General features: G+C 37.1%; 1 long non-coding RNA gene across 2 annotated transcripts in view; it reads right to left on the bottom strand.

Moving 5' to 3' along the window:
• The window catches only part of LOC106504342, a 629,832-nt gene that overhangs the window by 502,808 nt on the left and 99,157 nt on the right, over positions 1–27,867 (bottom strand). The window contains exons 1-2 of one of the 2 annotated variants that reach the window (XR_002346094.1): positions 24,855–27,115; positions 20,218–20,285 (exon numbers count right to left, since the gene is read on the bottom strand). This is a non-coding gene — a long non-coding RNA (uncharacterized LOC106504342). Of the gene's footprint in view, positions 1–20,217; positions 20,286–24,854; positions 27,116–27,867 lie in introns of those variants that run through there. The other variant, XR_002346093.1, reaches the window with a different exon arrangement.

Here is a 27,867-nt window from a genome sequence, read left to right as displayed (position 1 = left end):
AAAAAAAAAAAAAAAAAAAAAAAAAAAAAAAGCAAAAAAAAAACCTCGAAATTCTTTCTAATCGGGGGCAGCACAGTCTTTAGGGCATTAGCCTGCTGTGACCCTCCTTTGCCTGGCAAATCAACAGGCAAAGCTGTTTTTTCTCCTTTACCCAAAACTCTGTTTCTGCATTGCAATTCGGCACCAGCAGCTGAGGCCGAATTTCAGCAGCATATCCAGGTGTGGTTTACAGAAACATTAAGAGATTAAGGCAATTCTATCATCACTATCACATGGGGTGTGCATGTGTATGTTTTATGTTTTATATGAGTCCAAGAATGTAACTTTCCACTTGGCAGAACACACTCAACTAATTAAAGCTGGTGGAAACTACAAAAATTTCACTGAATTCCAGAAATCACATACCCTCTCAGTTTGTTTTGAGGCATTTTTCCCTAGCATTGGTTAAATAGCTATCATTTTTAACATTTGCATTCCTCTTTCTCCCTCCCCCCAAGACAGTACTATTGTAATTATACTACATTCTTCTGAGGTTCTAAAACGAGCTATTATTTTGCTAATGGAATATTCAAGTAGTCTGTAGTAATTTATCAAATAGTCCCAAGTCCCATTTTCTCAGTGTGAATCTTTTTGTTCACAGGTAAATTGATGTGTGGGGGGTTATCAAGACTTTTTTGTAATTCAAATTATCCATTCCACCTCCCTTTGCCAAAAAAAAAAAAAAAAGCATATACATGTATATATACACGCAATCTTAGAAGAGTTTTTAGAAATGTTTAGAATTAAAATTGGTATAGACTTTGTGCAAGTAGTAATTTCTGCATTTTACTTTGTTTTATATTTTTGCATTTTGATCCTTAATTGGGAATATACACCTAAATTGAAGGAGGGAGGCAAAAATGTAATTCAGCTTCTTTCATGCTACAGTCTGTCCTTTTGTCAGCTTCAACTACTTGCAGAGCACTATTCTAAAACAGAGATCCAGAAACAGTAAATAATCTTTAGCTCAAGCTCCTCCACTTCCTCCACTTTAAGAGACGTGAATTTAAACCAGTGTAGTTCTTTTGAAATGGTCACGGTTTAAAGGTATAGTGGGTTGTGCATACATTGATGATTATAGAAGAGCCCTTGACCAGACAACAATGCAAATCAACTCATGCAGGTCAGTTATAAAATTAAGCCACTGACTCGAAGGTTCCAGGTCCCGCCAGGATGGTGAAATGGCTTGTACTACTGGCTCAGTTTCCTCAAATCAACCTTAAAGATTATTTTGTAATATTGTTGCTAGAGGGAAACTTCTCTGAGAAGCTGACCAAACTAAGGGGGCTCTGAAGAGGCTGAAAGATGTCTGGAATTGCTGCCTGTGAAAGCATAGGAAGTTGCAGCCTCGGGAAAGAATTTGCATCTTCCCATGGAAGTGCTCCAAAGATGACCCTGAGGAGATAAAGTGGTGGAAAGCCTTTTAAAATGTGCACTTGCAGAGTTCCTGTCGTGGCTCAGTGGTTAACGAATCTGACTAGGAACCATGAGGTTGCGGGTTCGATTTCTGGCCTTGTTCAGTGGGTTAAGGATCTGGCATTGCTGTGAGCTGTGGTGTAGGTTGCAGACACAGCTGGGATCCCGCGTCCCTGTGGCTCTGGCATAGGCGGCCATGGCTACAGCTCCGACTCAACCCCTAGCCTGGGAACCTCCATATGCTGCGGGAATGGCCCAAGAAATGGCAAAAAGACAAAAAAGAGGAAAAAAAAGTGCACTTGCTTTCTTGTACATTGTCTTTAGACAAGCATCACCTTCCCATTCACCAGAAATCTTCAACAGCAGATTACAAAAGTGTTGCTTCTGAGATAATAGTGGGCAGCACAAAGACCCTGCCTGAGTGATGAACTGCTAAAAGCAGGTGAAGACTGACCAGCTGACCTTGAGCATTCACTGATCTCCACCTCCCCATCAGCATTCATCAGCAGAGGAATATCAGCCTAGGGAGACTGCCTCCTTCCATGCCCATGTTACCATGAAAACGGAGACATGACTTCCTGGGATACCTCCAACATTTCCCCCACCTAGATAATTTTTCCCACAGTTACCGGGTAACTTCTACCACAGGGAAACATTCCACAGCCTCGCTGACTAAATCAGTCCTTGCTCTTATATACATTCAAAGCACCATGTACTTCTGTAGCACATAGTTTATTATTTTTATGTTTACTGGTATAATTCTTTGACGTTTTTGACCCCAAAATACTTCACTAACTCTGTAAGAGCAGGTACCATGAATCTGTCTTATCTTTGTATTTCCATTGTTTCTTCCAGAACTATTTGTAAAAGGAATAAATAGGCATTGCACATTTTATATGACTTATCCTAAATGTTTTGTGGGGTTTTTTCCTAATAAATATGAATGGGAACTTTGTTTTGTTACATTTTTGTACTGATGCTTAAATGCTAATCTTTTATTCAGCTACTTCTTAGAGCTGTCTCGCTAATAATGTTAGTTACAAGTTATATGCATATGTCCAAAATCATCAAGATGTATACATTAAAGGTACAATTTCTTGTATATCATGTATGCCTCAATAAAGCTGAATAAAAGAGAGAGACATGGATTATCAACTAGACGAAACCCTTGTGGGGATGGTAGTTGACAGCCTAGAGTCTACAGAGATTCTGTAGGCCTGAGGTTCTCACCCAAGGATTTAAGTCCTCTATTTTTAAAATTCACCAAAATTCACTGAAGATGCTCCTTTGGCCATTAAACAAAACGCATTTCCAGAAATCCAGGGACATTTTCTTCTATTCAGAGATCCTGCTAAAACAGAGTAACCGATGCACCCGGAAAGCATGAACTCCTCAAGTATCTAAAGATCAATGCCTACAATTACCTAAAACAGAAAGAAGAACTGGACAACAAGTACCATCTTAAGCAAAAGTATCAGAATTGATTAAGAATTTAAAATAGTATGATAAATATAGTTATGAAGATGTTAGCCAAATAAAAGAACGATAAGCTACAAAAGAAGTTTCAAATGGAAATACAATGTATAAAAATTTAGGAATTTTTCTCAGAATTAAAGACTTAGAAGGACCTTTGAGTGCCAAATAGGGTAATGAAAAACCCACACCCAGACTATAATTAAATTTGAGAAAATCAAAGAGAAAATTCTAAATACTGCTGAATAGAAAGCAAAGAAACACTCCAAGTGAAAACAATTTTAGAGGATACAATCAAATTAGAAAAGAACAAATCTAAATGATAGTGGAAGAGACATGATGACTCAAATGATCAAATGTTATGGTAACAGTTAACACTGGTGAAGGCTGAGGGTGTGTGTGTGTGGGGGTGTGTTTGTGTGACGGAAGGAGAGGGAGGGAGAGAGAGAGAGAGAGAATGATCTAGACCATTTGGAGAAATATACATACAATAACCCACAACTAAAATTTAACATGATTCAATCTGATGAGATGTGAAACTTGAGAAATGAGAATTATTTTGGGAAAGTTTGTTACTTTTGTTGTTAGAAGAAAAATACATAAAATTCTTGTGTGTGTATGTGTATGTTTGCATACATAATACAAGTTTAAGAATTTGTTACAAGAAAATAATCATGATTTAGGGAAGTACAACTGTTATAATAATGAAATAAATAAATGCTATGTAGAAATTTTAGACAGCAGAACAAATTACAATCTATCAAATACAAAGCACAGAGGGGGGGAAATGTGTTTATGTGAAAAATAAGTACCAATACAAAAGCAGTTATATTTATCTAGTATTTATAGTTATCTATAAAATTGAGTAAACCTACTCGTTAAAAGATGAAGACTATAATAATACATTTTTTAAAAAGTCAATAACATTGTATAAAAGAAAAAAAATATTGATATAACAAGCAAATATGAACCAAAAAAGAACTGACATAATCTTATACCTGACAAACATATTTTAATGCCAAAAGGGATGTTATGGACTTGTAAAAGAAACACTAGGACAAGAAGATGTATTTATCACATGTCCATTCGTTTACATATTATCTAAAGCATCTTCACTGCAGTGGCATAGCTGAGCAGCTGTGACATATCAAATGACTGGCAAATGCCAAAGTATTTACTATCTGATCTTTAACAGAAGTTTACCAATTCCTGATATATAAAACTGAGTCCTAGTAGCAGAGAAAGATAATGGGGCAAAATAATATTTGAAGAGAGCTAGAATTACACAAATGATAAAATCAGTAGACAAGAACATTAGAAAAGCAATTATGCATGTATTCTGCATGTTCAAGAAGCCAGAGGAGAGATTGAACATGTTACACGGAGATACAGAAGACATATTTTAAAAAATAAATTGATCTTGTACTGATAAAAACTCTAATATCTGAATGAAACATTCACTGCAGGGCTGAGCAGATATTACAGAAGAAAAGATTAGTGAAATCGAAGACATATCAATAGAAACCACATGATATGAAAGAAAGATATAAAAGATAAAGCACTAGTGAGCTCTGGAGCAAATATACACATCATTAGAGTTGTTGAAAGGTAGGAAAGCAGGGACAAGAGAATATTTTAAGAAATAATGGCAACTTTTCTGAATTTACTGAAAACCATACATTCCCAGATCCTAGAAACTCAATAAACCTCAAGTGCAAGTGACATGAAAAAGACTTTGCCAAGCCACACTGCAATCAAAGCACTTAAAATCAGTAATAGAGAAAATCTTAAAAGCAGCCGAGGGCAGGGGGATGAGGGTGGGGGTGGGGGGAGTACATTTTGCACAAAAGTGTCATAGCAGATTTCCCACTGGAAGTAATGCAAATCAAAATAAGAACTATCAACTTAAAATTATTTACTGATTGACCTTTCAGAAATAAAGATTAAATGAAGACTTTTCAAACACACAAAACCTGAAAGCAATAAAGTGCATTGGGAATAATAACTATATACATATACATAAAGATTTTTGTAAGAAAATTATTTATATATCTTTAAAAAAGAATCTGCTCTTTCAAGCAAAATTACTAACAATGTATAACAAGGTTTATAACACATCAAACAAAATGTATAAATACTATAGCTCCAAGGCTGGGGGTGGGAGGGAGAAACAGAAACACATCATTTTCAATTTCTTATATACATATTTGTATAATATCACCTGAAATTAGACTATGATAAGTTATAAGATGTGTATTTAAATGCTAAGGTAAGCATTAAAATAGCATAATACAGAATTATAACTATTGTGTCCAACAAATTATGTCCAACAAAAGGAATAATTTAAGATCATAAAAAATACTCAGTTAAGAAGAAACCAGAAAAGAGAAAAAGGAAGAACAGATGGGACAAGTAGAAGACAAATAGCTGGATAATAATAATAATCAAATCTAATCTAAATAGTCTAAACGTGAGTTAAAAGGCAAAAAAAGCAAACTCTAGCTACATACTGCCAAAAATAAACCCATTATAAAAATATAACGAATTACATTAAAAGCAAAAAGATGGACAAAGATGTGCTACCTATGAAATCCATAAAAATAAACGATCAATATACGAAAACAGCTCGTTCTCCAACATGCAAACAAAATCTTGGCAAGAAATCAAAGTCTTTCATTTAGGTTACAGCTCTGTTCTTTATGGATTGTTGACTAGGGATTAGTTTAGAGACCATACCACCTACTAATGTATTTTCCTTAGCCTGTGGAATGGTAACAGAAAATGTGGATTTGTTGATGACTCTAAAACTCTGGAGATTTCACATAGAAATTTGCTTTTCTGGCTTTTCTCAAAAGGTTAGAACATTTGGCAGCTGTAGTATGGCATTCTCACATAGCAATACAGAACTTGAGTTGAGTGGCAACTTCTGCTTTTTGTCTGAACCTGTAGTCCCCAACATATCCTAGGGTTTACTTGTACTACTTCATCCTCTTGCATCACCTGCCTGCCTCTGAGGGCAGTTGATACTGTGAGCCTCAGACATTGCTTGATTGGTTTTTAGAACATTGAAGAAAACTGTGAAATAATTCTGACTTTTGTTGTTTAGTTTGTTGTGACTTTTTGTTTGTTTGTTAGTTTTTAACACTTTGCCTGGATGGAATTAAGACAATTTTGCTTTAAAAGTTGCAAGTACAGATACATGAAATACAAAATAAAACTATATAAACCCGTGTCTGTTTTTCTCCATTTACCTGTCTGGTACATAGTTTGTTCTGCATGCTAAAGTATTGGTTTAGGAAGTTTGGCTTCTATTATAATTTATTTATTACTTTCATTTCTTTATTATGCTACTAGTTAAGCCTGTTGAAGATTTTTCTCTGAATCCTATCACCTTTTCTCTCATTGTTTCCATTTCCCTTTTTTTTTTTTTTTTCTGTGTTCTGAGATAAGAATTCAAGTTTTTATTCACTATTTAAAGCTCAATTTTCTGGAATGCTGACACAGCTCTTTATTATTTCTAATAATTTTAATCTGTGATTACATTTTAGTTTTTGAGTATGTTAATAATAATTAATACTTATTGAGCACTCAACTATATGCCAAATACCATCTAAACACTTTGAATATATCATCTCAATGAATTTTTTTTCCAGAAATCCTATAAAGGATGTACTATTAGTATTTCTTCTAAAGGTGAAAAAAAAAAAGCTTTCAGAGATTAACTTTTTCAAAATCAAAGACTTGAAAAATAGTGGAACCAGGACAAATAATTAGATATTTTTTGGTACAAAGCCCATGCTCTTATCCAATGAATAAGCTGCACAGTAAGCTTTTTTATTTATGGTTTATTTAGCTTGCTCCTCATCTAATTTATTAATTTCTTTTACAGTTAATTATGTTTTCATTTTTGGCAGCTGCTTATTGTGGGATCTCAGTTCCCAGAACAGGGATGGAACTTGGGCCACAGTGGTAAGAGCACCAAATCTTAACCACTAGACAACCAGGGAACTCTCTAATTATGTTTCTTTTTAATTTTCTAATTGTGATAAAATCTATGTAACATAAAATTCACCAACTTAACCATTTTTAAGCATAGAGTTTAGTAGTGTTAAGATCACATTATTATGTAACAAACTTATCTTCAAAACTCTTTTCATCTTACAAAATTTAAACTCTGCACCCATTAAACAACTCCCCATCCCCTGATCTCAGCCCATGTCAACCACTATCTTGCGTTGTCTAATTCATTCTTCATCTCAGTCTGTTATTTTAATAATTTTATGATAAAAATATTAAAAATGATTTAACAATTTGCTTGTTGTGTAGGAACCTTATTTTCCTAAAATTTTTGAACATAAATACAGTAACTTAAAAGCTTATTTAAAATTAGAAATGTTTTCAAAATAAGTTCTTTCTCTCTTCCAGGGCTATAGTTCTATGTTTAAATGGTAGAATCACTTCATATGATACTTATTTGTTTTGAGAAGATATGCTCTTGTCCTTGAAGAGTGGTATTCATCAATCTGTTGCTATTAATCAATTTTATATGGGCCCAGTTAGAATCATCCTTTTAGATCTCAAGCTACAGGAGTTCTTTATGTGCATAATCCCAATCAACCTTCTGGTTTTGGGCCATCTTGTCTTTAGTTAGTATCCATAGCCTGAGGAGAAATTCCATGGCCTTAAGGTCTGTTTATTTTATCATAAAGGAAGAGTCTTCGCCTGCACAGCCTAAAGTTGTCTCTATTTCATGCATTGCAAAAAAAAATAGGTCAAATAAATATTCCAACATCTGGATCTAAAAGGTTACCACATCCACACTGGCCTTGGGGCCTTGGCAGTGTTTCATTCCTGAGGAATACTGAGCTGAGAGATGCATTAAAGACTGAAGAGGGGCCAAAGGGTGGAACAGTGTGTTTGAATTCCTCCATTTGAGGAGCTCTCACAAACCAGAAAGGGGGACGTGTGCCTCTATGAGTCTGTGTCGATGGAAATCCCGCACCTTATTAACACACAAGGCTTTACCATTCTGCCTCCAGGCTCAGCTTTCCTTAGTTGACTCTCCAACTTTTGCCTGACACATTTTTGACCAACATTCCTAGTTTCCACTGTTGTTGAAATTGCATTTCTTTTCCTATTTTCATGAGCATTGTAATGGAAAGATCTCAGGGGGGGGTGAATCAGGAACTGCTGTTTACCAACAATGTAGCCAGAATATCCTCTTTCATATGTAAAGACAGAGCTGGTACCTGCTTTTGGCCCCTGTGCCAGGCTGACCTAAAACCCAGTGTACACCAACAGTCTTTTAAACTACACACATGGACAAAAGGCCTTTTGGCTATAACTTCAGCTGGTCTGAGAAGAGCCAATTTCTGTACTACTATCTTTTCCATTCTCCTTTCCTCAGAAGCACTTTGGCAGGAAAAACATAATCTATCTAAATTGTCCAAATCACCTATATTATAGTTAGATGCTATTTGCAAGTACTTTTTCTTAAGAGTAGTTTTTATCAGCATCTTTTTAAGACCAAGTGTAATTCTGATGTGATCACTTTAAACTATCAGATAACTTTTTCATAGTCAGGGCTGAATGACTTTCAACCTTCCAAATTCTATTTCATGTCCATAATACATGCTAGTTGAATGAACAGTCTCTGTGGAAGTGACAATAGCTAAATTATAAAATCTATTAAAAATCCATTCTACCATGGTCTAGTTCTTCATTATCTGATTTAGGGAGGGAAGAACAGGCTGGAATAGAAAAGGACAGAGTGTGAAATTTAGGCAAAAATTGTGGGCTAAGGCTTGAAATTAACATTTCAACTCATACTCCATCTCAGAAAACAAACCAAAACAATCTGAATCTAGAATGGGATTTTGAGTGTGAGTGTGTGTGTGTGTGTGTGTGTGTGTGTGTGTGTACATGTGTGTTTTCACCATGGCGCAAGAACATTCTATGAATTACTCATTGGCCACAACTGTCTCATTTCTTATGGAAAGAATGGGTGGCTTGTATGATCTCATCCATCCTCAAGGAGCAGAAGGTTGTTTATGTGAAGAGACTATTAACAATAATAATTCTGAAGAGAGGAAGTATTGCCCAATGTTTAGAGTCAGCAGCTTAGATTCTATTTCTGGATCTATCCGGTGTTTTGTAGGTTTTAGACAGGTCATATTTTCTTAGCACTACTGTTTCTATATCTGTTTGATTGGTATACTAATAGTTTCCATTTTATTACTGCATGGCTATTTCTGTGAGTTTTAATAACTTTAGGTAAAGTAACATGCAATAATGCACTAAAGTCGCTGGAGAACCCCCAGGACAAAGGAGGAAGTGTTAGCTCTCTGAAGAAAACATAATATATTTTCATAGCAAGTGTTGTGTGGTCTTTCTTTTTAATGGGAGGGCTCAGCATTGCCAAGTATATTCTGTAAGCTTTCTTTCCAAAATTGCCCCTGAGCAGACCTATATGAGTTTCACACGACCTCATTATTCAATATGTTTTATAATTAATCCATTTTTTATTTTTTAAAGAGAAAAGATTACAACGAATTTAGGCATCACTGGGAATTTGGGGGACCATTTCTGGAGCAACAGTTGTAATTCGTATTGAAAATGGACTTGTGAAGACAAGTCCACTCCTCATAAGGTGCCCTGGATAGGTTAGTGTCTAGAAGCTGGTGGAACATTATCTGCTTGGAACCAAACAAGAAGGATAGGTGGTTGAGATTTAGCTCTAGGGAAAATGACTAAGCAGATGGGAGGGGGTGCAAGAATCTAGGCGCCAAGGATGTACATTCATCTCTGTCAATTAATAAGAACTTAAACTTACAACATGCTTCACAGTTTAAAACAGTCCACTGTGCATGCTGTTTTGTGAAAACTGTAAAGTAGAGCAATGTATTGTTTCAGGTTGAAAAGACTAAACTTTGGAGTTGTTAATGGATTTGTCCAAGGCTTCAGAGCTAGAGAGCTAGGACTCTAACCTCAATATTTTGATTCTTCTCCTAAAGATTTATGATGTACCCTGGATTCTCAACTAGGAAGGAGGGGTAGCTCATACATTTAATGCTCCCTCCCTGCCTATCTGCACACTTCCACCAGTTGCGAATCACTGTCACAGCAAGCCACAATGATGAGTGAGATTCCTTCCCATGTGTTAGGACAGCAAATAGCTTTGCCAGCCACAGAATATGGCTTTTTTGTGGGTATTGTCTTTGCTTCTTGTGTAAATGCTGAAACTGTACCATGAACGTGAAAGGCTTATCTTCATTTTCTCAAGCAAGAGATTTTTTTTTTTTTTAATATACTCAGATGCTTGTGACAATGTTTATCCCTGCTCAGAGTTGAAATTTGGCTGCCGTTTTTATGCTCTGATAATAGCTCTAGCCATCCTCCATTGCCGCTATCTAAAACTAACATTCCCCAGGCCTAATTCCCTTCACTGCTGGTGCCCTAGTTTTTTTTTTTTTTTTTCTAATGTACATTTTAACTGAAAACACATGACATTGGAAAGATTAAAACCTCTCTAAAACATAACCAAAGAAACATTTTATAACTTGACTTTCCTCTGGACTGTATTCCAATGAGATTTTCATGTGGTTGTAGTTCTTGAACTTCACATTGGCATCTCTGTTTTGGCATTAACTTGGAGAAAGAAATAAAATGGGCTGTTTCACTCATGAAATCTCATATCAGCCCTCAGAGAAAGGAATGGTGAACCATTTCAAGAGAGACATACCTTAATTTTGTTGCAAATCCTTTTCTGCCTTCCAGCCTTCAATATCAATATGTCACACTAAATTATTTCATTAAGGACTTCATCTCCTCTGTAACCTGCTTGTCTTTGAGGACAAACTTTAGATCGGCTGTGTACACGTCTGCAATATCTTGACTCAAAGGACACCTGCTGACTCTTAACCAGAAAGCTCTGTGCATTCTTCTTCTCTCCCCTTCATAAATATATATTGCAATTGCCACTGTTATTAAAAAAATTATCCTTTGGTCTGCAGCGATCTACCATGCCCTATTCTCCCTTCATTCTTAAGCTGACCTTGCTCCCTGAGAAAGACAAGAAGACAACCTTAAGTGACAACGAGACAAATTTCATTTTGTTGGGAACTGCCTTTTCAATTATTTCTCTCTTCTCAATTTCTCCTTGCTGACCTGGTCCAAGCTGTTGCTTTGACAGGGGTCCCTAACCTCTAAATTAAAATATGCAAATTGTTATGCTTCCTGCACTAGTACCAGTATGGTCTATGTAGTGTAATTGCAAAAGACTGTTCAGTTCCATTTTACACCAGAAGAATATAGTTACCTGCTTCTGCCATTTCCTATTATGAGAAAAATAATACCCTGCAGACTGATACATTAGAGGCAATACATTTATGCATCAGTATATTTCTATTTTAAAAATGAAAGATTATTATTTTTTTGTGACCCACATCCTGCCACAAGGAAAGTATGGCCAAATATATCCAAATACTTTCAAGGACTTGGCGGATATTTTTTTAAAAAATGTTTCAGTACTAAGAACTACTCTACCTTAATTTGAAACATAACTACACTTTTTAGTACTTAAACATTTTTAATAGATTTTAAATATACAATAGTTACTCTTAGAACATTTTAAAAATATTTCTGCTTTAGTAAACTCTTGGAATTGAGATGCTTCGCTAGTCACCTGATCAATTAGTCCTGTGCCAGGCTGATAAACAAGTCATTTTCAAGGCCATTTTACACACTGTTTGTCTATATGTGCACATGCAGTATTTTCCCATTGTTTTTAAAAGTTCTGTTTCTCAGATAATAACATAAAATTAACTTATAAATACCCACTGTGATGACTAAAGAGATTTAGAAACCGCTTAAGGCTTATTTCTGTAATGCTATCCTCTCTGCTGTGGTTCTCAGAAATTCCTAAGGGATCGATCGTGAATTGTCTCCTGAGCATCATGATTTTTCCTAGGATGTCTCAGGAGATCTAGGGGGAGAGGTTATTTGGGAACCACCCTCTGGGAATCACTTATCTACTGCTGAAATAGCAATAATAAATAAAACTACTATGGAAAATCAAAAGGTTATTGTTGATTTGGCCCTTGAACAATGAGGGGTTTAATCCACATATAACTTAGAGTCAACCCTCTGTATCCATGGTTCCTCCATCTCTGCAGATTCAACCAACCAGAGATCGTGCCTTTACTACTGAAAAATAATTGCACATGAGGGAACCTGTGCAGTTCAAATATGTGCTGTTCAAGGGCCAATTGTATTTGACATTTTCTATTTACTTTTTGCATCAAAATTTGACGTATTAGATTGGTTTAAAGTGAGCTTTCAATCCTTAAACATTTATTGATAGAAATATATTGATAAAATATATCAAGTAGTGGGAGGAAAGCCACCTCGAGTTCAATATTTTACATAATGTAAACCATACGGAGAGAGTGATGACCGCTAAAGCCTAGGCTACTACATCAAGCATCCTGTCCCCTCTCTGTTGGTAACGAGGACCATAAACACAGGCTAAGTAACCTGTCTGGACCTTCTTTTCCATGTCAATTAAATTCCGTAGTCCATGTCAATGAACTTAGAGCTGAGCCTGATTATCTAGTCAATGCCCTTGATTTAACCAGGGTAATAGAATAAATTATTTGACAATTATCACACAATCAGTTATCTAGTAAAGCAGATCTAGGAATCCAAGTCATTTAATGAAAGCTGAGCTAGGAGTGACAGGGTTGGAGAAACCATTTCTAGGCTATGTTAACACGGGAGGGTGTCGGTGAGGAGACTGCTGATGTTAACACAGTCCAAAGCCACCTAGAAATGCGCAGGGATCTTGCCAGTCTTGTCCTGAGTGCTATGGAGCTACGGTCAAATTCTAGTATTCATTCTCTTCTCTCATTGGGTTGGTCTTCCTCGCCTCGAGACTGTAAAAAGTCACCCCTCAATTATCTTGTCTTACAAGACAGCAAGTGGTTATTAGATTTTAACAGGAAGGAAACAGAAGCAAAAGGGCCCAGTTTTGTTTTGCGTTTTTTTTTTTTTTTTCCCCACCAGCAATGTTCCCAGACGTTTGGATGTGATATGACATGACAGATTTCTGGGTGTTTCCCTCCTCTGCTGAGAGTATGTGGTCACTTAACCATGGTGGAGGAAGACAGAGAAATATGCAGCAGGGACAAGGATCCTGGGCTGGATGGCTTGGAGACCCAAGCGCTTGCATATAAAAATATGCTTATGTGTGTGTTTAATATCTGTGAAGCAAGAAATTTTGAAGCCAGTTATTGCTTAGACCCTAAACCCTATTAAACGTGGTTAAAAGATCAATGGCAGCGGGTACAGCATAGGAAAGCTTACAAACTCAGAATAGCTCAGAACAAACAAACTTAGAGGAAAAAAATGTGTGTGCATGTGTGTATGTTTTATTAAGTGAAATAGTTACATGGGAGCAAAAGATAACCAAAGATGCTAGAAGGCAATGTTCCATGTCAGGCAGAAAGAGGCTAAGATTCCATCAGAACACTCTTGATCTTAGGAAAACTAGTCTGTTTGTGTACATGTGCTAAAATCTTCTTTTTTTTTTTTTTTTTTAATTTGTTTTTTTTAGGGATGCGCCCATAGCATATGGAGTTTCACAGGCTAGGTGTAGAATCAGAGCCACAGCTGCTGGCCTATACCACAGCCACAGCAACACCAGATCACAGCCGCTCCAAGACCTATGCTGCAACTTATGGCAATGCCAGAAACTTAACCTACTGAGCTAGGCCAGGGATCAAACCCCTGCATCCTTATGGATACTAGTCAGGTTCTTAATCCACTGAGCTACAATGGGAACTCTGCTAAAATCTTTTTTTAAATTAATTAATTTATTTTTTTTTTAGAGCTGCACTTGAAGTATGTGGAAGTTCCCAGGCTAGGGGTCGAATCACAGCTGCAGCTGCTGGCCTATGCCACAGTCAAAGCAATGCAGGATCTGAGATGCATCTGCAACCTACACAGCTCGTGGCAAAGCCAGATCCTTAACCCACTGAGCAAGGCCAGGGATTGAACCTGCATCCTCATGGATACCAGTTGGGTTTTAGTTCACTGCTGCACAACAGAACTCCACTAAAATCTTAGAATCAGTTTCTAGAGAACAATATACTGAATTAGATAAGGGGCATGCATGCTAAAGTGGGTTTTGTTTCTTCCTTGTGTAAGGGGTCTAAGGAAAAATGATGAATTTTTACAAAGTAAAATAAAAATGTGGAAGAGAATTTTCCATGATAGCATTGGGATTGTTGAATACCAGTTCTGAAATATAAGGCACAGATTCTGAGTCTTCTTGTCTAACCTTTCTTGCTTATTGGGTAAATATAAAAATGATGAAATTCATGACTGGAAAATACCCTTTTAACTCTAAAGACTCTGAGATTACTAAAAAGACTGTAAAGAAAGTAATTTTATTTTCCTCATTTTGTTTTTTTCTTTTGATTCATTGTCTTTGAATTTCTTTCTTTAACACCAATCTTTTTTTTTTCTTCTTTTTTTTTTCAGGGGACAGCACGAATGCAGTCCCCCACTACCACAAATTATGCAGTCGAGTTCCCACATTTGGGGAAATCGCAGGAGTCAGCACATCCGGAGTGCAGTGGATAAGCCTGGTGCTGGGAAAACCACCCTCGTGATCATGGTATCTCCCCTGCCAGGTAAGTATTTTAACACCAATCTTAATTCTACATTTCATCCTTAGAAACTAATGGAGTTCTGGTGATATCATCAAGACGTAAAATATGTTCCTGACTTCAGTTCCCTTCATAGGAAGACCAGCAATTATTCATAGATAAGATACTGTTGTATAAATTCTAGAACACAGGGGTGAGGTTGTAGCATCCTCCTGGATCGTGGAGACCAAGAAGGACAGACTTAGAAGGGTAAGAGGAATGTCTGCAGTCTGACTGCATCTCCCCTCCCCCAAGTTGGTACAGCATCACACTGAGAGGCATCCCCTGGGCCTACGACTTCCCCAGAGGGAGAAAGAGAGTCCACAGTGGACACCCAACTCTCCCAGCATTGTGTGTCACTTCCTGGGAAGCCCGTTAAGGTCTCATCTTATGGGATTGCAAGGGGAATGCATGGGGCTTGAGTATTGGAGGTGAGATTATGATGGATAAAAAGGGCAGCACTTATAGTAACCAGCACTCAGATCTTGGCAGACTGAATTGCTACTCATAAGAGGGCACAGGTAGAAATCCAAACCAGTAATTTTCCCATCTGCAGAGCCAAAATGGCAGCCCAATCTGGCCAGGAAACTCGATGTGTGGTACTGCCTGATTCAGAATCCCAAGCCTTGTTTGCCTTGGAGCCTGTTCTGACACCTGCTCCAACCCAAGGCAGAGACACTATTTCATAGCCTTGCCTACTGCTGAGTGTAGCCCCCATCATTGCCTGACCAGGAAGCCTTGCCAGAGTGCCTGGAGAGCTGTATAGACCAGAAGGGCTCAAGAAAAGGGCCTAATTAGCAGGTCTGGCCTTCTCTAGAGCCAGGACAGTGGCTCCTCTGGACAGGTAACTCAGCATGCAGTTCTGCCTAAACTGAGCCCTGAAACAATAAACTTTGCTGGTCTTGTTGCCTGTTCTGCCATGTTATTCAGGCAGAAAGCTAATTCATAGCCTTGTCCACTACTGAGTAAAGCCTTCACTTCGCTATTGAGTGACCGACCAGGAAACCTGGACAGAGCACCCAATAAGCTGCATGGTTCAGTGGCACTTGAGCAGAGAGTCTAGTCAGTGGCTCTGTCTTTGTGCAGATTGAAGTTGGCAGTCCTATTTGGCCATAGAATTTGCTATTAGTTTTGCCTGAGATGGGACCCCCCCCCCAAAAAAATGAGCTTTATCAGCCTTGGAGCCTATTCCACTGCCATCTTCCTCCCCAATTAGGGAAACATAGCCCCACCCACTGCTGAGGTAACATTTTGCCTCACTCAATTGTGGAGCCCAGCTGGAACACCTGGGAAGCTGTGTGGTCCAGTAGACTAGAACAGAGAGCTTGGCCAGTGGATTTTCCCAGCTGCAGGGCCAAACCCTCAATCTGGCTAAGAAGCTTCATGTACAATTCTGCCTGATTTGAGACCTCAGCAATAGCCTTGCCAACTCTGAAGCTTATTCTTCTGCCCTGCCCAGGCAAGAAAGTTAATTCACAGTCCTGTCTACTGCTGAGTGACACCCCAGCCCCACCTGACAGGAAACCTCACCAGACTACCTAGAAAGAGCCTTGCAGTATTTGAGCAGAAAGCCTGGCCACCTGTAGAGCCAAGTCAGTTGATCTGTCTGGCCAGGCAGTTGGTGTACAGCCGTACTTGGTTTAGTCCCCAAATAAGGAGACTCCTCAGCCTTGAAGCCTGTCGTGTGGCCCAAACTAAGCAAGAAAGCTAATCTATAGCATGAAATACAGTATTAAAAACCTACCCAACCGTAGAAGAGCATTCAAAAAGCTATGTAGCCCATTCTACAGACTGCTTACAGTGGCATGTAAGCCTAGCCAGTGGCTCTGCTTGTCTGAAGAACAAAGCCAGTTGGTCCTTCTGTCTAGGGATCTCAGTGCACATATCTGCCTGCTTTGGGGCCCCCCAAAACAAGTCATATAAGCCTAGGGTCCATTCTGCTACTTAAACCAGCATTAAAGCTAATTCACAGCATTGCTTTCTGCTGAGTTTAGTGTCCAGTCTCTTCCTTCCATTCATGCCCCCCTAACTAGGAAGCATGGTAAGAATTTAAGAAACTGCAGAGCCCATCCCACAGCCCTTCTTGGGCAAGCAACCAAGCCAGCAGTTCTATGTAAAAAAAAAAAAAAAAAAAATTCTGGAGTTCCCAATGTGGCTCAGTGGTAATGAACCCAACCAGTATCCATGAGGATTTGGGTTTGATCCCTGGCCTCACTCAGTGGGGTAAGTATCCGGCACTGCTGTGGGCTGCAGTATAGGTGGTAGACATGGCTTGGATCCTACTACAGATCCAAGTTGACCCCTAGCCTGGGAATTTCCATTTGCCATGGGTGCAGACCTAAAAAGCAAAAAAAAAAAAAAAATCAATCCTACCCAATTGTTTCAGCAGGCAGCACTACTTAGGCAGTGACCTTGACCTAAAATATATCCTGATAATTCTCTTCCCAAGAACACTACCAGCTGACTTATCCAGAACCATTAGGTAAGCTAACTGGTAAAGAACTGTCTCTGCCAAAGAGAACTTGTAAAGTCTTAGATGAGAAGGCTGCTTACACAAATATGCAAATATCAACATACAGAATGAAGGAATACAAAAATAGAGTAAATATCATAGCACCAAGGAATACTAATAAAGCTCCAACAACTGACCCTAGAGAAACAGAGATCTATGAACTGCCTGGAAAAGAAATCTGAATATTTCCTACCTCAAACAGACAAGTAAATGAAATTAAGAAAACAATGCATGAAAAAAAATGGGAAATCCAACAAAGAAATAGAAAGCATCAAAATCAAAAAAAAAAAAAAAAAAAACCAAAAAACACATATTCTAGAGTTGAAAAATACAATCACTTAACTGAAAAATTCAATAAACAGCTTCAACAGCACACTCAAGCAATTGGAAGAGAGAATCAGTGAACTGCAAGATAGGTCAGAGGAGCAAAAATTATTTAAAAAAAAAAAAAGAAGAAGAAAAGAAAGATTAAAGAAAGCATAACAGACTTATGGGATACCATAAAGGGACACAATGCATATATTATAGGAATCCTAGAAGGAAAAGAGAAGGAGAAGGGACAGAAAATATATTTAAAGCAATAATGGATAAAAACTTCCCTAATCTGGGGAGAGAAATGGACATGCAATTTATGTGGCCTAAAGGATACCAAATAGATTAAATCTCAAAAGGCCTATACTGAGACACATTATAATTGTCAAAAGACAAAGAGAATTTTGAAAAAAAGCAATAGAAAAGCAACTCATTAAATAACAAGGATACTATATTTGGCAAAGTTGTCTTTCAAATTGAAGGATAGATAAAGAATTTCCAAAACAAATAAAAGCTGAGGTAGTTTCTTGACAATAAACCTGCCTTATATGAAATGTTAAAGGAAGTTCTTTACGCAGAAATTAAAGTATGCCAATTAACACCATAAAAGCATACATATAGGTATGAAATTTCCTGATAAAAGCAAATATATAGTCAAAGTCAGATTCTCTAATACTGTAATGGTGGTCTGTAATTCATTTTAAACTGTAGTTATAGTGTTAAAAAGAAAAGTATTAAAAATAACCATAACTAAAATAAGTTGTTTTGGCTTTACAATATTAAAAATAAATAAATAAACTATAGCATCAATAATCTAAAATGTGAGTTAGGCGGAGCTAAATAGTGTAAAGCTTAGGCATGCTATCAAAGTCAAATTGTTATCAGGTTTAAATAAGATATTGTAGATAAAATATCTTTTATGTAATCTTCAGAATAACAACAAGGACATTCATGTAGTTATACAAAAGATTATGATAAAAGTGTCAAAGAATACTGTACAAAAAATCATCATGTCACAAAGAGGACAGCAAAATTAAAAGGAACAGTGGATGTATAAAATATTCAGAAAACAACAAAATGGAAATAGTAAGTCTTACATATCAATAATTACTCTAAGTGTAAATGGATTAAATTCCCCAGTCAAAGGCATAGTTGGCTGAATGGATAGACAAACAAGATCCAATGTACAGCTACTACATTGCATACTTAGCTTTAAAGACATAACCTAGTCTGGGAGTGAGGGGATGTAAAATGGTATGTCAAGCAAATGTTAACCAAAAAACAAACAAATAAAAAATAAGCAAAAAGCAGGTGTTGCTATACCTAAATCAGACAAAATACTTTAAGCTAAAAATAGTCAAAAGAGACAAAGAAAGTCAGTATATAATAGTCAGTTTATCATAAAGATATAAACAATTATAAATATATGCATACCACCTTGGAGCACCTAAATATTTAAAGCAAAAACTAACAAACCTAAAAACAATATAATAATGCTTGGGTACATTAATATCCCACACTCCCAACATTGGAAAAAAATCATCCAAAAAGAGAATCAATATATTTTTATCCAATTTCCAATTGCATCAAAACAATAAAATACTTAGAAATAAATGTAACCAAGGAAGCTAAAAATATCTATAAGACACTGATGAAAGAAATTGAAGACACAAATAATTGGAAGGCAACCTGTGTTCATCTATTAGAGTATTTAATATTATTAAAATAGTCATACTATCAAAAGCCATCTACATGGTCAATGCAATCCTTATCAAGGTTCCAATGGCATTTTTTCAGAAATAGAACACACAATCCTAAAATGCATTTAGGAACTACAAAAGACCCCAGATAGCCAGAGCTATCCTGTGAAAGAGGAACAAAGCTAAAGGCATTATGTGCCCTGATTTCAAACTGTATTACAAACCTATAGTAATCAAATCAGTTTTGTTTTGGCATAAACACAGACACATAGACCAATGCAACACAATCTGGAGCCCAGAAGTAAACCCATGCAAATACAGTCAACTAATATTTGACAAGAGACCCAAGAATATTCAGTGGATCAAAGATAGTTACTTTAATAAATGGTGTTATGAAAATTAGATATTCACATATAAAGAAGGAAACCAGACCCCTATTTTACACCACTTAAAAAAATTAACTCAGAATGAATTAAAGATTCAAATGTAAGACTTGAAACCGTATAACTCCTAGGAGAAAATATAGGCCAAAAGCTTCTTAACACGGGTCTTGGCAATGATTTTTTTTTTTGCATACAACACCTAAAGCATAAGCAACAACAACAACAAAAAGTGGGACCACATCAAACCAAAAATCTTCTACACAACATAAAAAAACGTGAACAACTGAAAAGGTAACATAGAGAATGGAAGAAATTACTTACAAACCACACATCTGGTAAGGGGTTAACAATCAAAATACATGTATACCTCTCATATAACTCAATAGGCAAAAATATTTTTAAAAAATTAAAATGGACAAAGAACTGAATAAACATTTTTCTCAAGAATATATTCAGATGGCCACCACGTATTTGAAAGCGTTCTCAATATCACTCATGATAACACCTGTATTATTTAGCCAATCAGCTATGCTGGCAAAACCAAGAGACCTGAAAATGCAAAGCTTTTACAATATTGGAGTTTGTTTCACTCTGATATACTGGCTGGAGGTGACTGGTTTCATATTAGTATATCTACTGCACAGTGAAAAAAGGAAAACAGGAAGGTCCCATACCTTTAAGGAGGCATCCCTTCTTTTCTGCTCCTTTCTGGCCAGAATCTAGTCACTGATGGCACTCTAAGCTGTAAGAGAAGACAGAACACATAGTTTCAATCTGAGTGGCTATTCATTCAGGTGAAACTAAGAAACTTGATTATCAAGTGAGGGAAAAGGGAAATTAATAGACAACTAAGTTTCTCCACTTAGTATTTAATTGATTATTTTTGAATAAATAAATGTCATTCATGTGACATTTGTTTAAAATCCAGGACAGTAACACTGGATGAATTCCCAACTGATGCAAGAGCATTTTTTCTAAGACAGTTTTATATAGTTTTAACAAATATTTGCATTAAGAATCATTAAGAGGAGACTATCAATCACAAATGTTCTTTTTTGCCAATCAACAATATATATTTTCTTCTTTCTGCATCTTTTTAATATTGTACTGTAAATTATTTCTTTAATTAAGGAAGAAATAAAATAAGCACATGGAAGTTTGTTTGAAATCAGTCAGGAAACTCCATGTACATACATACCTATTTTGAGACACACAGTGAGAAAAAGAAACCAATACGCTGTTACTCATTATTACCCACATATAGTCCCATTTATCTTTCCAGGCCAATTGCCTTATTCTCACTGAGACCACTTGGCACATGCTTATGTTACTGGCAATTTAAGTAGAATGTCAACCCCAGGCTCTATACTGCATCTGTGTCTGTATTTCATAACATCTAGCAAGGCTCTCGTTGCTTAATTAATTCAGAGCAGTGGTACTAATAATTAAATAACATGCACGATCCATTTTAAGAAGAGCAGCAATAAGTGATTTTCTTTTTCCTCCACCAAACCTTGTTTAATTTAGCTATGTTCATTTTCTAGTTTGTTAGCCAGCCTGAATTGAAATTCAGTTCCCTATATCTTCGTCATTACCTACACATTATGCACCACTCTGCCAAGGGCTTTCAAATACGCTTATTTATATGCGGGCTTTGGGCTTCCCAACACTATTATAAAAGCAAGCTGACCTAGAGATGCTCATGTTCCCTCTAAGGGACTGAAATGTCTGCCTCATATAGGCGGTATTAAGGACAATGATTTATTTAAGTTTTGAAGTGGAGAGCTAACAAAATGGCATATAAGATATTGATAGCAAAATTCAGAGAGTCTTAGAAAGTAATAAAGGTAAAGCCAGGGAATGCAAAAGTTGATCAAATTTTAACCTGAAAGCATCCTAGGTAATTTTAATTAACTTATTTGTCTAATGCTACATAAAGTTAAATCATTTATAGAGGTTGTTGGAGTGTTTTAGCAACATTATTAGTTTCTTATGTTTCATTTTCTCCATTCACATGCTGAATCCACCCCTTTGAAGTAATTAGCATAATCACTAACATTATAAGATCATTTTCCTCACACCAAATAAATGACCATCAAATTTGTGCCTACTCTCTACATTCAGAAATGCTTAAATAGTTCATTATTACCCAAATGACTACAGGGAAATGCTGTGCATTAGATGAAAGTAATAATGACTCATACCCCCTACAACGAAGATGAAACTCTTCCACATAAGAATTAATTCACTGTAAAATATCTGCGATCAGGAAGATAATTGAAAGGACTAAAAATAAAATTGAATGCAATAGGTAATCTAAAGGTCATGAGACTTGTCACTAAACAATTAGAAGATTTTCTAATTTTGATAGGTTTGATAAATATTACTCAGGTTATATTCTGAATAGAGATTGCTTTTAAATTGAGTTTTCCAATCTCTAAATGTATATCTAATGAAAATATTTAATATGTTATAAGCTTTCACCTATCATTCACATTACATTGATAAAAAAAAAAAACCTACATGTCATGAGATACCACAAACAAAAGATTTTTTAATTTTGGTAAGGTTAAGTTTTATAAATATATCTATAGCTTCTATTCTGAATTCAGAACAATGTTTAAATGGTTCTTTATCCAACCAAATGTACATCTAATGAAAATATTTTTACACATTACATCTTTCACATTTCTTATCACACTAAATCTAAAAGGAAGCTGAAACACTTAATAGTACCCATTTAATTATCCACAGTAATATCTCCTATTGGTAATAGGCTTTATTGACTTTCAAAGCTGAAGCTTTATTATCTGAAACAAATAAGAACAAATAAGGAAGACAGTATTCCCAAATTTAAAGATACAAGCAAATTTGATATTGATTTACATGGCATCACACAGTGGATTAGTGATTCTGTTTAATAACAGAATTTAGATTTCTTATTACCAAACTTTAGAGTCCATGAAGAAAACTGTTTACTCAGGGAGTTCCTGTTGTGGCTCAGTGGATTATGAACTCGACTAGTATCCATGAGGATGCAGGCTCAATCCTTGGCCTCACTCAGGGGATTAAAGACCTGGTGTTGCTGTCAGCTGTGGTATAGATGGCAGCATATCTTCTTTTTTCCATGCATCACTATTTTCTCAAATACCTTCTGAGTCCATGATGATTTTAGCATCCTGGTACCCAGGATCAATGCACACTGGCATGCATCCCTTACACTGTAAAGCCTGCTGTGATTGGCATCCATATGATAAATCTGTGCCCACACCAGAGAAGTGGTAAAATATATAGAAAATGACCCATGAGTCACACTCTTTAAGTCCCACCCTTCCTTTCATGGGACACTTTACTAACAGAACTCAATGTCAGTGTTATCTTTTCCTCTCTTCAGTATTTGCTTGGCTTTAAATTCTTATAATCCCAGAGAATCTCACAAAAGATTGGGGTCCCCTGCAGTATTACACAAATACAAGAACGAAAAATGTTGACTAGTAAATGTTCTTTTATTGCACAATGCAAAAAATTTTACCATGCTAAGTATAAAGACCAATTGTCAATCTGAGAGTCATTTAGTCATATTCAATGACACTGGTTAAATTTTGCCACTCAAGCACCCAAACATTTTAATCAAGCTCATCGTCAGTTCTCATATGGCTACACATACAGTTGTGACATATGAAGCAGCTTGGAAGAATTTCAAGCCACTTGGAAACAGTGTGACGCTCAGAGAAAGTTATTGGTGGTCAACTAAAGTTGAAGGACATAAAACTGAACCCAAGTTATGTTTGTTTTGAGGTTAAAGATAAAACCAGAAGAAGAATTCGGAGGCAGGGCTTCAATTCAGAGGAGCAAACACTCATCCACTCAAAGTGCTATTTATTGCAAAACAGCTATTTACCTTCTGTGCTAGAGATAAAACTGTTCTCTGACAATTCTTTGCCCTCAAGGTGATAGCATTCTACAAAGAAGACAGACAAACCATAGGTACATGCATGCATACCTTGTTTTATTGCATTTCACTTTATTGCACTTTGAAGATACTGCGTTTTTTCCCCCCTTAACTTGAGTGTTTGTGGCAATCCTGCACCAACAAGTCTATCTGTGCCATTTTTAATGAAGGTATGTACATTGCTTTTTTAGCCATGATGCTATTGCACACTTAATAGATTTTAGTGTAAACATAACTTTTATATACACTGGGAAACCAAAAAATTCATGTGACTGGTTTTATGGCAATATTTGCTTTATTGCAAAACTGAACCCAAAGAATGTCTGAAGTATGCCTGTTGATAAACAAATAAAAATAGTTCCCTTAATGTATGTGCTCTGAAGAAAACACGAATTGGGATTAGAGAGTAAGGTTGACTGGGATGAGGCACCAGTTTCAAAAGTCTCCAGGGACTGCCTTTCCGCTGAGGTCACATTTGTACATGCACCTAAATGATCAAATGTCAAAAACCAAGAGCTGAGAGAAGAGCTATGCAGACAGAGGGGACCCTGAGGCAAGAACAAGGTCAGCACATTCAAGGAACAACAAGGGGCTCAGAATTCTTAGAATACAGTGTAAGAAAACAGGGCTGTAAATGACATGCAGCAGGCAGGCAGGAACCAGACTCTGCTGGGCCTTCAACACTGATACTAACTGAGGAAGACCTTGTCGGGCTCCTAGGTACAGTGCTTTCTGTGCCCCCTGTTACTGGTTTGTAGGAAATAGGTGTTATTCAGCCTCCTTGTCCTTCTCTGAGTTCCAAAGAGCAGATTCAAACGGTTGTTAAATCAAGGGAGGAAAAATACAGAAACAAGGGAGGAGCAGTCAAGAAACAATAGTATAGCCTTGGGGTAGAGTCCTGTTCCTCCCTGAGGACTAACAATATCTTTGAGTTCTGCAGGAACTAAGGTGGAGGATGGTAACTTCAGGCTGAGCACAAGATGCCTGGAGCACCACCGTTACCACACCACCAACCAATCAGAAGACTCCACTCCCTGCAGCCCATCATCAGGGAGTTCAGGGTTTTTGAGCATAAGCCACCCACTCTCCTTGCTTGGCCCTGCAATAAACCTTTCTCAGCTCCAAACCTTTCAGTTTGTTTGGCCTCACTATGCATGGGGCAAATGAACTTTTGTTCAGTAACAAAACTATGGTGAGTGGCTTGGGGTTTATTGTAACTGAAATGAGAACACATTTGTAGGGCTTTAAGCAAAAGAAACACAATGCCTATGCTTTGAAAAGACCATTCTGGCACATTATATAGAAGCCTGCTTCCATATTGAGAAAATTTGGAAATGAAATACACATCCACATACTTACTTCCCAAGGGATAAAACATTCTCTAAAATTTTTTTACAGTAACATCCAGCTCAGTGCCCTCTCCTTTACACTTCCCAGGCAGTTGATTTCTAAAAATTTTACAGTTGATAGCATCGCCATTGTGCTCATGGAAATCTAAGGAAGATCAGAAATAAAGGACAAGCTTATCTCAAGGTTTTCTAAAGATAAATTTAATTATAAGGAAATAGCATATGACTTAACACTACCCATATACAATATAAAAATTCCTTAAGGTTCCCAAAATATATAAAAGCGTTGATGGCTTGCCTTCCTCACAGCTCCACATACTGCTCACTGAAGGAGCAAAGGGACTTTTGGGGTATGATTTTTCAGTGTGGTGAAGATTACCATCTCTGGTCTTCCCCAAACTCAGAGAAGGTTTTCTGTGTTACCCCAGATCCCTGCAAATGAAAGGGACTGACTAGTTGTCAGCTCACTAGTTACAGGTTTCATATTTGTTCTCAATTCATTCAGAAACATGAAACTCTACTTATCATCTTGGTGAGACATGACATCCTAAGTTGCTCAGTTTCCCCTGTAAAACAAAAGTTAGAAGCATGCTAGAACATTCTCTCTCACTTGGTGATCCCTTGAGTTCACCCTCAGGTGAAACACCAAGGACTAGGAAGTGGGTCAAGGATGAATCCAATTTCATTAACATCTGAAAGCTTTCATCTGATAGAACATTCAGTCCTCTCACTGCAAAACAGATCTCTCCCAAGAAAGTTATTAGTCAAAAGGGCAAACTAGAGTCCCAGTGGTGATACTTCTCATGCCATGAGCCCTAGATTAAGTGAGGTAAATAATAGATGGCCTGTTCACAGGGGAATTGATTTCAGCCCTTCTCATGAAGCAGAGAGAAATTTTAACCCACTCACATCTGATCTCAGTTTGGAGCCATCTTTCTTTCCCTCCAAAGAACAGAGACTGAATTTCAGGCTAGTTAAATCATTTCCTGGCTATCTAACTGTAACTTGATAAGATAGGGGGACCCTGGAGAAAGAGAACCTGGCATGGCTTTCTTGCCATGAGAGAAGCCATTTTTGGCCTAAGCCATCTGTGATCTAAGCCTGGCCACAGTGCTCCCCCTTGAACAGGTCTCAGTAATTCACGATCTTCAGGGAACAAAAGAAGGCAGAAACAAGGCCTGTTATCAGCCAAGAGAAGTAACAATAGCAAAGATAATGCATCACTTGTAAAGCCGCCCAGTTGTGTTTCTGTAGTAAAGATTAGCCTGAAGTACTCAACCACCTGATCTACCGGAACCTAAGAGAGGACAACACCAACCTTTTCTGACCCTCCCGACTTCAATCAATTAAAGCTTGGACCTTGTGGACCACCCAATCCCCTTCATAAATATGTATGTGCCCTCAGCTTAAACTTCCAGGATTTTGCTGTTTCAGGAGACACTGCCTTGGGAAAGATCGCTGGTGTTCTCCTTACTTGCTGTAAGTAATAATAAATCCCGTCTTCTCCTGAACTTTGGTGTGCTTGTGTCTTTAGGCTCAACACCCACCAAGAGGCAAACCTGGTTTTCCGGTAACACTGTCCATGTACAAGGAAAACTTGAAAATTGTATGATGAATTCCTACTCTGACCTTTAGCCCTGAGACAGTTGACTACCCAAATAATCAGGTTACAGCATGTAACCTGACACTGGGAAGAGTGGGGAACACTTGGTGGAGGTACTAGAACGAGCCTCCTGACTTTGATGTTATATATATGTAGGTATACACACATACACAGCGATGCTGGGTAATCTTTGTTTCCTTTCCCAGATTCACTCTGGTGTCTCATGGAGTTCAGCTGATGCGAGACTGGTAGAACAGAGGGCAGGAGCAAAGTGAGGTCAGGGTGTATATGCTCCTAGGTCTCCCTGCGTTCTGCTCTTGGATGGCAGTGGCTGCATTTCTCCACTAAAGGACCCAGTTCCATCTGGCTGTCCCTCCTATAGCTCCCAGTCTTCCCAGTTCCCTTAAGCTTGCTATACCTCCACGAAAAGCCCCTACATTAATTCTTTTTTGAGTACTTGCTATCCCAGTATAATTTTGTCTACTTACAAAATTCAATTTCAAAAATACTATATGGGTATAATATTAGTATCAATATTAATACTATGGTATTAGCATCATTATTAATGGTATAGAGTATCAATATTACTAGTATTTTACCATAGAAGATCAAAGATACAATATAATCAATCTGAGATATTTTATTAAAATTGATTCTAAAAGAACAGTTTTATATGATCCCCAAAACAGTCAACTGGTGAAAATTTGCCTTATTAGCATGCATTAGGCAATAAACCAAGGTTAAACTTTTTAAATATTTTTTATTAAAGTACAGTTGATTTACAATGTTGTGCAAATTTCAGGTGTATAGTAAAGTGATTCAATTCAATGGATACACATATATCCATTCTTTTTCAGATTCTTTTCCCATATAGGTTATTGCAGAATAGTGAGTAGAGCTCCCTGTGCTATACAGTAGGTTCTTAAGGTAAGGTTAAACTTTCTTTTTTTCGGCCACAACCACAGCATGTGGAAGTTCCTGGGCCAGGAATCGAACCTGCGCTGTGGTTGCAACCTGTGCCACAGCTGCAGCAACACCAGATCCTTAACCCACTGTGCCACATGGGGACTTCCTATAAGAAAGTAATTTTAAAAGTAAACAGAAGATGAGAGCTAACATTTATTGTAAGTCCTCTGAGTACTAGGGATATATACTACAGCCTTTAATCATTATAACAATTATATGAATAAGAGTTAGGAAAAATCAGAGAAAATATTCAAAAGCTCATATCATCCTGAGATATTTTCACCTTATTCATGCTGCTGCCATTCAAAGAGGTTAACACATACTTTCTATTTTCATTGTTTGCTATCCAAAGATATGAGAAATCAGAATAAAGAGGAATTTATGAAAATTCAGCAACATCTGTAATTATTGCTTCCTCAAAGTGTTCTCTTTGGGGGCTGCTATGGTCCGAAAG

This window comes from Sus scrofa, chromosome 7 (genome assembly GCF_000003025.6).
Source record: "Sus scrofa isolate TJ Tabasco breed Duroc chromosome 7, Sscrofa11.1, whole genome shotgun sequence".
Taxonomy (NCBI): Eukaryota; Metazoa; Chordata; class Mammalia; order Artiodactyla; family Suidae; genus Sus; species Sus scrofa.
The sequence above is the reverse complement of the archived record's forward strand: the minus strand, read 5'-3'. Positions and strand labels throughout refer to the sequence as shown.